The sequence below is a fragment of the Eucyclogobius newberryi genome, unplaced genomic scaffold, assembly GCF_026437365.1.
Source record: "Eucyclogobius newberryi isolate DKJ021-1_F unplaced genomic scaffold, fEucNew1.0.hap1 SCAF_9, whole genome shotgun sequence".
In the NCBI taxonomy this organism is placed as follows: domain Eukaryota; kingdom Metazoa; phylum Chordata; class Actinopteri; order Gobiiformes; family Gobiidae; genus Eucyclogobius; species Eucyclogobius newberryi.
The window spans coordinates 38,763,572-38,776,071 of NW_027316532.1; the positions used below are offsets into that span (position 1 = coordinate 38,763,572).

The 12,500-nt window shown below is 44.8% G+C and overlaps 1 protein-coding gene across 1 annotated transcript in view; it reads left to right on the forward strand.

Moving 5' to 3' along the window:
• palld (palladin, cytoskeletal associated protein) overlaps nt 1-2,530 on the forward strand; it is a 457,154-nt gene extending 454,624 nt beyond the window's left edge. The window contains exon 25 of the mRNA XM_072439450.1: nt 2,519-2,530. The gene's annotated coding sequence lies outside the window, so the exon portion shown is untranslated. The remainder of the gene's footprint in view (nt 1-2,518) is intronic.
• Nucleotides 2,531-12,500: the final 9,970 nt, after the last annotated feature.

The following is a 12,500-nucleotide window of genomic DNA, read 5'->3' on the forward strand; positions in this document are numbered from 1 at the left end:
GAAATGAGTTTATGTGTTTCGATTGGGAAGGGTGTTCCAGAGAAACCTCACAAGTCGGAAGATAAGGGCCCCGGGGACAAATGGAACGCACCATTGTCTGCATCGAGAATGTTCCGAAGTTTAGTTTTAATTATTCATTTACATGGGATTATGCAGGTGACTTTCCACCTCCAGAAAGTTACATACTGTGCCTTTAAATATAAACCAAATTAAACATGTTACAGTAACAGTAAAGTGCGGGGGAAGTGTCCTGCTCAAGGACACAACAGCAGCATGACTTTGAGTCTTAAGGGACTGTATATACTCAAGGTAAATGAAAAAGATGAAGTATTTAATCATTCTTTTAAAAAACACTATCACACAGAGCATTAAACAAAACCAAACGAATATCGCCATGGTAACGTCTCATCTTTTCCGACGCTGAACGACTTTCTGAAATACTCTTTGTTCATATTGTCTTCATCTCGTGGACGCCGGCTCGCGTCGGGTGCGATAAATTCCCTCTACACGCTGTAAACTATCGGCTGTAGCGTCCGATATTTCAGCTTCTCATGCGCGTGGCGAGCTACATCCAGATAATTTATGTGTTTACTGCTTAGATTAGAAACATCCATCTTGTCTTCCTCCCAGCATGCCTTGCGTCAGGTGGTATGATGTTGATGTATAGAGTGTGAAGAAGAGGCTGGTTTCTTTGGTCTTTTATCTTCAGGTGAGGAGGTGCAGGACGTCCCGTTTCCAAACTGTTTCTGTGTCTTTCTGATGAAAGCAGGACCACCTTGTCCCAGCGGGGGACATTCATCAGCGGGACAGGGTGTGGAGTGGGCAAGAGGGGGTCAGTGGGGTCAAAGATGGTCCAGTCAAAACTCCTAAACATTGAAAAGAACCAATCCAGGCGACGTGTGATGGCTCCAAACAAGAAGACGAGTTTTTTCTTGTATATAAGTGTATAACATTATGTATAAGTATGTATAAGTTAATATTCAGTTTTGGGCTCCCTGAAAATTGTGATGTTTGCTCTTTGCCACATTGACCACCCAAAGATTTGAATTTAATCAGATTTTTTGGGGGGGATAAAACATAATCCCTGTTAGTAATAGATGTTGTACGTGCTTGATACTTGAATTGAATACAGAGCACAAGTTCATGCTGCCAATGTGACTGAGAAGGGAAACCACCATTATCATACTGCCCTTATGTTAGAGGGCCAAAGAATCATAATCATAAATAACATTAACGTTAGAGCAAATGTGTCACTCACTCTTTCCTTGTGGAAGTCTGTCCGAGGGTCCAACTCTCTTCACAGCTGACCACAGACGACAGACCAGAGCAAGCGCACGGTTAAAACATTATTTCCCCAACAACAACACTATTAAAAGTATAAAGGCATTTGCGGCGGATAATTCCTGGCACATGGCGGTAAGACAATCCTCTAACAAAACAAAGACTTTGAAAAAACAACTTGGCTTTTCTTTTTTGCTTTTTCAATCCCAGCCAACTTTGAAGTGGCTCTTGAGGTCGAGTGATCAGTGTAGCACATTTTCAAAAGCACCAGTGGTTCTATTTTTACAGCGCGACCTTGTCTTTAACAAATAAAAACTAATGCAACAGCCATTTGGAGCCAATTGCCCCAAACGTTCAGCTCTTTCAACGGGTCTTTTAGAACACGGGGTCGTCTGTCCTCCAGACTTTGTGACATTCGGACATAATTTCTCCACGTTTCATGATTGCTTCCACACAGTCTTCCACAGATCCAGCTGGGGACTGTAAAAATAAACTCAAAAGAGGAGATTAGCTTTTTAAATTGGGTTCTTTTCATGTTTTCTGTGTCCGACCCAGTGCTCCATGGGAATACAGAGGAGCGGGCAGGGACGCTAATTGGGCAGAAACAGGGAAAGCCGGACCTGTCGCCTTCCAGATGTGCTGTAGAGTCCAGATGTTTGTGTTGAAGGTGTCGGGTCCACAATGAGGTGTCGGGAGCGGGACACCTGCACTCCTGTCCCGAACAGCTCTGCACCCGCCCAAAACATGTCACCGGGACCATTAGCTTCTGTGGCTCTGCTCTGCTCCTACAGTCAGCTCCACTGGTGTCAGGTGGCTGGAATGTAGAAACAGATTTAAAGGTAAGGGACATAAATACATACATCGATACATACAGATGAAGCTTTAAAATAGTTATAATAGTCATTGGCATCCATCGTAAGCTTCAGGCCTGTGTGTTTGAACAGAGATGTGCCAATAGAAGCTCCACGACAGTTTGAACCTGGCAAGGTGAACTTTGACCCCTCGTGCACCTCTGCCTGGGAACAATAGAGGAAACACCCGGACCGGCTCCTCTAACGAGCTGAGGCTAACGAGCTGCTCTTAGAGGTATTAAACTTCCACTGTCCAAGTGCCTGAGCCCAGCGCCGTGTGCAACTAAACACATTCCAAATGGAAGAGAATAAAAGGACATGGACTTTACAGCTTTAAAGAGATTGTAACACGGCCTTATTTAAATCATTAGTCTAAACTTTCACAGATGACACAAGAAGAGAAGTCTGTAAGAAAATAGTGGCTCTTGATCCTCTTATATTCTTATTTACAGCTGTTTTATGGACAGAGAATATTGCACCAGATTGATTGACCTTATGTCACAGTATTGCACATGATTATGACAGTATTGCACATGATTATGACAGTATTGCACATGATTATGACAGTATGACAGTATTGCACATGATTATGACAGTATTGCACATGATTATGACAGTATTGCACATGATTATGACAGTATTGCACATGAGGTATAAATACAGTATAAACAGGTATAAAGTTAAAATTTGAAAATCATAAAAACCTGTCATACACACTTTAACTGTGCAAGAGCAGCGCCTCAGGAAACGTCTTTGTTTTATTGTCTTATTTGTTTCATTTATTCCATCTTGTCACATGTCAAAGACAGAGACAGTCGTCCTCTTTGACAAGCTCACTCTGCATAATGAATTAATTGATTAATCCATGTCTGTTTTTTATATTGTGTATGTTTATGAATGTTTGATGCCTCTAAACACCCGAGGGTACGAATAAAGACGCCTAACCTGTAATTACCTGTCTGTTTATTACATTTGAAGGTCTTTCCTAGCTTAAGGTTACGCCGCATGTGCGATTTGGCTGATTCTAACCACGACATCACAGTTAAAGTTCCAGGTTGATGCGTTTTAGAAATCCTTTCCCAATCAGACTACGCCAGAGATCTGGTTTTCCTTCGGGCGTGTCAACGTGACGACTGTAGCTGGGTTTTATGTTCATGCTCGTGTTCATTTATTCAGAATGTTCTGTTATTAAAACGACTTTCCTTAACTTCCGTGCTTATGTTTATGTTCTCTAATAGTGCTGCATGAAAATATTAATATGAAAATTCTTAGGTTGTTTTACTGCTGCTGTTCTGTAATAACACTGTGGTCAGGGAAGAAAACACAAGTGGAAGTGGAACAATGTTTCTAAATTTAAGTTTTAGTCTTTCCAGAACAATTCTAATGTGACTTTTATATGAATTGAAAACCACAGGACTGGAGCCGCAGACAGTGGCATCAGAGCTGTTGTTTCCTCCTCACAGTTTTCATGTTGAAACAAAACCAGGATTGTCCCCCGCAGTCACGTTTTTACAGCCAATGGTTTGTACGGCACCGGAGTGGATCGAATTACAGCAACTTGGGTCGGAAAAGTCTGAGGAAATCCTCCAGAGCAACAATAAACATGCAGCTGAGCAGCTGAGCAGGTGTCACCGGGAAACCAAAGACACACAAACAGATGGAAGACAGATGTGGGACGCTCCTGAAACACAATGTACAGAAACTTACTTTTGTTCAAGATTTAAAGTCTGGATTACAAAAGGTTTAAAGTTTTTTCACCAGAAAAAGAAAATTATATGAAAAGCTTTAATATGATGTAATAATCCTTTGAGGACTTTTATAGATGCCCTGCGACAAGTTGGCCACTGTCCAGGGTGTACCCCGCCTAAGGCCCGAAGTCACTGGGATAGGCTCCAGTCACCCGCGACCCCAAAAGGGAACAAGCGGTAGAAAATGGATGGAATGGATGGACTTTTATAGGAATTTAGAAATAATTTGTTAATATAACCAAGAAATAAAAGTATTGACCATTATAATGACGTTTCGAGGGGAATAATATCCAAATGATATAAATGTATGAAATCTTTGGGCGGCCACTCTCCCGATTACATGAGAAATAAATGGGAAACACAGCGTCATTTTATTTGGATTTCTGAAGAATGGGAAACTGTACGTACATCTCAGCAGAGGACCATTAAAGTGTGGCAGGTTTTTTCATAACACCAGGTCAAAGTGCCCATTATTCACAAGGAAACGTCGACTGCTGCAGCAGCAAAGTGTTTTCATGTGTCCGGGACGGTCCTGCTGCTCAGAGACATTAGACTCAAATCAACAAAGAGCTACAGACTATTTTTGACATGGCCATTCCATTTGGTTTCTGGGCCTCAAAACTCCTGCCATGGAAACAAGTAATGGATATAATTGGAGCTGAAGCCAAAAACATGGATGAATCAAACTGTAAAACAAATATAAAATGTTCAAAAAATAAAATAGCATTTTTCTGCCCTGGTTTAGGATTAATCATATTACACTGAAATGACAAGTCTGTTCCATTTTCATGAGCTATAAAGCTGCAATACATGACTTTTCTTATGGGGGTGTGCCACCAGCTCGTCTCCATGGAGATGTTACTGCTTTGCCTTAAATATTTCACAGCATGAGCATAAGAAACCATGTATTTCTTTAAGACATTTCAATGTGTGTATTTCTTTTTGTAGTTAAAACTTTGTAATGTGACATTTACAATAACATAATATGAAACGCTCTCTAGAATAATGACATTTACAATAACATAATATGAAACGCTCTCTAGAATAATGACATTTACAATAACATAATATGAAACGCTCTCTAGAATAATGACATTTGCAATAACATAATATGAAACGCTCTCTAGAATAATGACATTTGCAATAACATAATATGAAACGCTCTCTAGAATAATGACATTTGCAATAACATAATATGAAACGCTCTCTAGAATAATGACATTTGCAATAACATAATATGAAACGCTCTCTAGAATAATGACATTTGCCTTATTGTGACCTTGCTGTGAAATCTCTGCAATTAATAAGAGCCAATAACTTATTTCCATTGAAAACCTAAATGTGCCTCGAACATGACTCTCTGTTTAAAAGTCTCTGGAATGTTGGCAAATGTCATCGCACTCTGTTTTGATTTATATTGCCCTGACTTAATTTGGAGTTTAATTTGTATATTTTGAGAAACAGAGACAAAGTGAGCACCGGAGGAGGAGGACGCTTTCATGTCACATAAACAAGAACATCATCCTGTCCAGAGGCTTGGGGCAGTTTGAAACTAAAGAGAGCTAAAAGCCTGAATTCAAGCAGATAGAATTACTTTTATTAAATAAAAGAATTGGTTTCAAACAGGAGCAAAGGCCAAACTCAAATCAAAGAATCAAAGGTTTTCATTTAATTCTGTATTTCCCCTAAAATCTCTCAAACTCTGGGACTTTGGTCTTCACTTTGTTGTTCACTTTGGTGTTCATCTTTCGCCCTTTTGTTCATAATTACTCCTCATATTTTGGGATACATTTGTCATTTTTGTCTGCCTTCCTTCCAGTTGAGTGTGTTGTGGTGGACGTAGTTGTAATGATGTAATCCCTGATTAGACGAACATGAACATTGTATTCTTAGGCTTTGTGGCGAGAGCATTGCTGACCAATAAACCGTTCCCAAACACCAGCATAACTTCGACATAACTTCAAATTACCCAATACAGCGAAAAACCAAAATAAGGGAGGAAATGTAGCGGATCTGTGATAGTTGGAAATACCCAAACATGCATTTTACAGACTGTGAATACAACGTTTGGTTTCCACTGTACAGTTGGTGCTTGAGATGTGGCTCTGTGACTGCACCGGGTTTTACACGCTAAATACTTCATTCATTTGGTTATAAAACAGAGAAAATGTCACGTTCAGACCAATCAAAGACTTACCTTGTGTTGTAGGTGGTGACCATAGCAACCCAAACCTTACCTGGGGAAAGTTTACATCCAAACTGATGATTATTGCAAGAAGATGTACAGTACACATATATTTATAATACTATGAACTGCAAAGAGGACGTTCAGAAGTGGGAGCAAAGTGTCTTGCCCTAGGACACAACAAAAGTATTGCTTGGAGCAGGGTTAGAACACTTAAACTCCTCGGCGCTTTAATAAAATGGACTTACAAAATAACATTATCAAACATTTTAACCTGAAGGACATATTTAAATGAAATCCCAATTAACGGTCCTGTTCAGCCTCATTGTGCTGCTTTTGAACTCTTATCTCAAGTTATTGCAGTGCGGCTGACAATTCTGTCAGCTCATCATTTAGGTCCCGAGCAGCTCAACGTGTGACCTCTGAAGGACGGATGGTCTCACTCTAATGAATGTCAAGTCTTAAGTGTTCTGAATGGGCACGACGACCTGGACCACAACTGTTTCAACTAAATATGTGCCATACGTTTATTTATCAACCACTTTTAATCTATAAAGCCTATTTTTGACATGTGAATAAAGTTTAAGTTTAGTTAGTGAGTGAACACACATCAATCATACATCACAACACAATACACACAATACACACAATACACACAATACACACACGACATAAGTCAAGTTTAATGCATAAGATTCACAGTTTGTTCAGTGTATTTTTGTGTGTTTTTGCTGCTGGGATCTGAGAGTCTTGTATCATCAGCCGTGTTAAAGAAGTTTGATCCATCATTTTTGTTGCTATAATGGTTATTTTGGTTTTAAAAGTGTCGGAAAGTTTGACGTATTAGTGTTTGAAAAGCTTGTTGAATATATTAAATGCAAAAACACAGCAAACAGACACGTTTCCAAATAAATCCCATCTGTCGACAACATAATAATGATCATAATTGTGGGTGTAATTTGTCATGTTGAAATTGCTCTTGGGGATAAAGTGTCACCTTCATGACGTCACTGAGGGAGGGATCAGCACATGTTTGTCTTACATTTAAGTTCAAAAGTCATAAAAAATGTCATTAGCGCACATGTGGTTTATGTTCAAATTTCATGTCGGACTAAATCGTGCCATAGCATAATTCCAAATGCCACTTTGGAACAATATGAACGTGTCCATAAAAGTCAAAACTGCAATAGAAGTAGCTCTTTCCCTCGTGGACGTCATTGATAATTGTAGTTTTCTGGTTGTGCAGTGACACTGCTTCTGTGTGGGGTCTATAATGAAGCATGTATTTCAGGACAATAATTACACACTCCATGTTTTCCATGTAAGGATCTGGATTCTGCGCCGCCGCATGGGAATTTCCCTGTTTTCTGAGCTGCATCGTCAGGTGTTCTGCCCTGAGGAGACGAGGAGAGTATTGTGACTGTGTTAAAGGGGCATTATGGAACATTTCTGGTCTTGTCTCCATGGAGATGTCTTTGCTTTAATGGCATTACATGTCTCTTTATGTAGAAGAGCAGGTGTGGACACAAGTGGACCTCTCAGTTATTTAGAATTTAACATCAACAAGGAGAAAAAAGTCCATATTTGATGACTAACTATAATATAATAATATAATTATAATATAATATATTTTTGGCACAGTGAGCTCAGTAATGCAAAATCTAGTCAAAATGTGTCAAAACCAAGGCTAATTGATTGAAATGACTAATGATGACAAGGACAAATATTCATATATCCCTTTGGAAAAATCTAATAATATACTACATATCATTGAAAAGTAGATTCCTAAATCCATCATAATTTAATCTGTATCAACTGCTCTAGAAACAGCCCTTTCATTTGAATCTGCAGAGGTCTATAGAGAAAATGTATTTAAAAAATCTGGTCCTGGTCCTGGTCCTGGTCCTGGTCCTGGTCCTGCAGGAGGTCCTGGTCCTGGTCCTGGTCCTGGTCCTGGTTCTGGTCCTGGTTCTGGTTCTGGTCCTGGTCCTGGTCCTGGTCCTGCAGGAGGTCCTGGTCCTGGTCCTGGTCCTTGTCCTGGTCCTGGTCCTGGTCCTGCAGGAGGTCCTGGTCCTGGTCCTGGTCCTGGTCCTGCAGGAGGTCCTGGTCCTGGTCCTGGTCCTTGTCCTGGTCCTGGTCCTGGTTCTGGTCCTGGTCCTGGTCCTGGTCCTGCAGGGGGTCCTGGTCCTGGTCCTGGTCCTGCAGGGGGTCCTGGTCCTGCAGGAGGTCCTGGTCCTGGTCCTGGTCCTGGTCCTGGTCCTGGTCCTGGTCCTGGTTCTGGTTCTGGTCCTGGTCCTGGTCCTGGTCCTGGTCCTGGTCCTGCAGGGGTCCTGGTCCTGGTTCTGGTCCTGCAGGAGGTCCTGGTCCTGGTCCTGGTCCTAGTCCTGCAGGAGGTCCTGGTCCTGGTCCTGGTCCTGGTCCTGGTTCTGGTCCTGGTCCTGGTCCTGGTCCTGCAGGAGGTCCTGGTCCTGGTCCTGGTTCTGGTTCTGGTCCTGGTCCTGGTCCTGGTCCTGGTTCTGGTCCTGGTCCTGGTCCTGCAGGAGGTCCTGGTCCTGGTCCTGGTCCTGGTTCTGGTCCTGGTTCTGGTCCTGGTCCTGGTCCTGGTCCTGGTTCTGGTCCTGGTCCTGGTCCTGGTCCTGGTTCTGGTTCTGGTTCTGGTTCTGGTCCTGGTCCTGGTCCTGGTCCTGGTCCTGGTCCTGGTCCTGCAGGGGGTCCTGGTCCTGGTCCTGGTCCTGCAGGGGGTCCTGGTCCTGCAGGAGGTCCTGGTCCTGGTCCTGGTCCTGGTCCTGGTCCTGCAGGGGGTCCTGGTCCTGGTTCTGGTCCTGCAGGAGGTCCTGGTCCTGGTCCTGGTCCTGGTCCTGGTCCTGCAGGAGGTCCTGGTCCTGGTCCTGGTCCTGGTCCTGGTTCTGGTCCTGGTCCTGGTCCTGGTCCTGCAGGAGGTCCTGGTCCTGGTCCTGGTTCTGGTTCTGGTCCTGGTCCTGGTCCTGGTTCTGGTCCTGGTCCTGGTCCTGGTCCTGGTCCTGCAGGAGGTCCTGGTCCTGGTTCTGGTCCTGGTCCTGGTCCTGGTCCTGGTCCTGGTCCTTGTCCTGGTCCTGGTCCTGGTTCTGGTTCTGGTCCTGGTCCTGGTCCTGGTCCTGGTCCTGGTTCTGGTCCTGGTCCTGGTCCTGGTCCTGCAGGAGGTCCTGGTCCTGGTCCTGGTTCTGGTCCTGGTCCTGGTCCTGGTCCTGGTCCTGGTTCTGGTTCTGGTCCTGGTCCTGGTCCTGGTCCTGGTCCTGGTCCTGGTCCTGCAGGGGGTCCTGGTCCTGGTCCTGGTCCTGCAGGGGGTCCTGGTCCTGCAGGAGGTCCTGGTCCTGGTCCTGGTCCTGGTCCTGGTCCTGGTCCTGCAGGGGGTCCTGGTCCTGGTTCTGGTCCTGCAGGAGGTCCTGGTCCTGGTCCTGGTCCTGGTCCTGGTCCTGCAGGAGGTCCTGGTCCTGGTCCTGGTCCTGGTTCTGGTCCTGGTCCTGGTCCTGGTCCTGGTTCTGGTTCTGGTCCTGGTCCTGGTCCTGGTCCTGCAGGAGGTCCTGGTCCTGGTCCTGGTTCTGGTTCTGGTCCTGGTCCTGGTTCTGGTCCTGGTCCTGGTCCTGGTCCTGCAGGAGGTCCTGGTCCTGGTCCTGGTTCTGGTCCTGGTCCTGGTCCTGGTTCTGGTCCTGGTTCTGGTCCTGGTCCTGGTCCTTGTCCTGGTCCTGGTTCTGGTTCTGGTCCTGGTCCTGGTCCTGGTCCTGGTTCTGGTCCTGGTCCTGGTCCTGGTCCTGGTCCTGCAGGAGGTCCTGGTCCTGGTCCTGGTTCTGGTCCTGGTCCTGGTCCTGGTCCTGGTTCTGGTCCTGGTTCTGGTCCTGGTCCTGGTCCTGGTCCTGGTCCTGGTTCTGGTCCTGGTCCTGGTCCTGGTCCTGGTTCTGGTCCTGGTTCTGGTCCTGGTCCTGGTCCTGGTCCTGGTTCTGGTCCTGGTCCTGGTCCTGGTTCTGGTCCTGGTCCTGGTCCTGGTCCTGGTCCTGGTTCTGGTCCTGGTCCTGGTCCTGCAGGAGGTCTTTCATGACAAACCTGAGCCTCCCAAGAGAATATTCCTGCTCCAGTCTTTAAAGACTTAGTCAAAAGGCTGAAGTAGTTTAGATGATGTTCAGGGGAGTGAGAGGAGCAGGAGCTTTGGAGGTTCAGAGAAGGACGACCCTAATCCAAGATGACAGGATCAAACGGGGCTGAACCCTGTGACGATGGAGAATAGATTGAGTTTCAGAAGGAATAATTGAACACTTCTGTAACAGTTCACGTCAAACACTCGGCCTGGGCAGAACCACAGACTAAAGACACTTCAGCACAAACCAGTACAAGTCTTTTTGCACGAAATCTCAACTTTGTTACTTTTAAATATTTAAACATAACGACATGTACGTAAGAGTCATGGGTTTGCAATTGAAATATGATCAAAGCAAATCTAAAAAAATATATAATGTGCAACAATAAGGTCTCTATAATATTATGTCTTTATTTGTTCAGAATCAGTTTTTTCATGCAGATCAGTTTTTGTCTTGTCTATGCGTTCATCTCTGCGAGTTCAGAAGTATGATTGACAGGTGGATTAGCCAATCAAGGACGAGCGTGGTCTTCCTGAAGTCAATATGGTTAAAAAAGTATCACAGGGACTGAGAAACATTACGCTGATAAATCTGAGGAGGTGAAGGAACTTTAAGTTTGTCCTAACGGATGGAGCAGTGTATTCTGGAATATATTTTGTTTATATATAATTTAGGATTTTCTTGAATGTTTTATGTTGGTCCTGGTGTTGAATACTTACTATTCTGTCCCCACTGGATAATTCAAACTAAAAATCAGCGCAAACCTGTTTATTTCCAAAGATCCAGATGGGTTCAATGTCCACATCATTTCACACGTGTTTAATATAGTTATGCAGCAAAATCTTTACAAAAACTTTACAAAACTTGAATCTTGTGTAACTAGTTCCGCTGTGCCATACTGTGCCATTCTGTGCCATACTGTGCCATTCTGTGCCATTCTGTGCCATTCTGTGCCATACTGTGCCATTCTGTACCTGTGCTGTGCCATACTGTGCCATACTGTGCCATTCTGTGCCATTCTGTGCCATTCTGTGCCATACTGTGCCATTCTGTGCCAGACTGTGCCATTCTGTGCCATTATTTGCCATACAGTGCCATACTGTGCCATTCTGTGCCATACTGTGCCATTCTGTGCCATTCTGTGCCATTCTGTGCCATACTGTGCCATTCTGTACCTGTGCTGTGCCATTCTGTGCCATACTGTGCCATTCTGTGCCATTCTGTGCCATACTGTGCCATTCTGTACCTGTGCTGTGCCATTCTGTGCCATGCTGTGCCATACTGTGCCATTCTGTGCCATTCTGTGCCATACTGTGCCATTCTGTGCCAGACTGTGCCATTCTGTGCCATACTGCAGCCATTCTGTGCCATACTGTACCATACTGCAGCCATTCTGTGCCATTATTTGCCATACAGTGCCATACAGTGCCATTCTGTGCCATACTGTGCCATTCTGTGCCATTCTGTGCCATTCTGTCCCATACTGTGCCATTCTGTACCTGTGCTGTGCCATTCTGTGCCATACTGTGCCATTTTGTGCCATACTGTGCCATACTGTGTCATTCTGTGCCATTCTGTGCCAGACTGTGCCATTCTGTGCCATTATTTGCCATACAGTGCCATACAGTGCCATTCTGTGCCATACTGTGCCATTCTGTGCCATACTGTCCCATACTGTGCCATTCTGTACCTGTGCTGTGCCATTCTGTGCCATACTGTGCCATTTTGTGCCATACTGTGCCATACTGTGTCATTCTGTGCCATTCTGTGCCATACTGTGCCATTCTGTGCCATACTGTGCCATACTGTGTCATTCTGTGCCATTCTGTGCCATACTGCAGCCATTCTGTGCCAAACTGTGCCATTCTGTGCCAAACTGTGCCATTCTGTGCCAGTCTGTGCCATTCTGTGCCTGTCCTGTGCCATTCTGTGCCATACTGTGCCATTTTGTGCCATACTGTGCCATACTGTGTCATTCTGTGCCATTCTGTGCCATACTGTGCCATTCTGTGCCATACTGTGTCATTCTGTGCCATACTGTGCCATTCTGTGCCAAACTGTGCCATTCTGTGCCATACTGTGCCATACTGTACCATATTGCAGCCATTCTGGGCCATTATGTGCCATACTGTGCCATTCTGTGCCAGTGCTGTGATCCCTCCACCTCCAGGCCATGAAGACTCCGTGTCTGTGACTCAGGACTCAGGACTCAGGATTTCCATCATTCCTGTGGAACAGAAAGTGCAAAGTTCCCGCTCAGAGACATGACTTCACGTGACGCGTTCATGTAACAGAAGAACCAGAAGGCAGCGCTTCATCTCAGCGT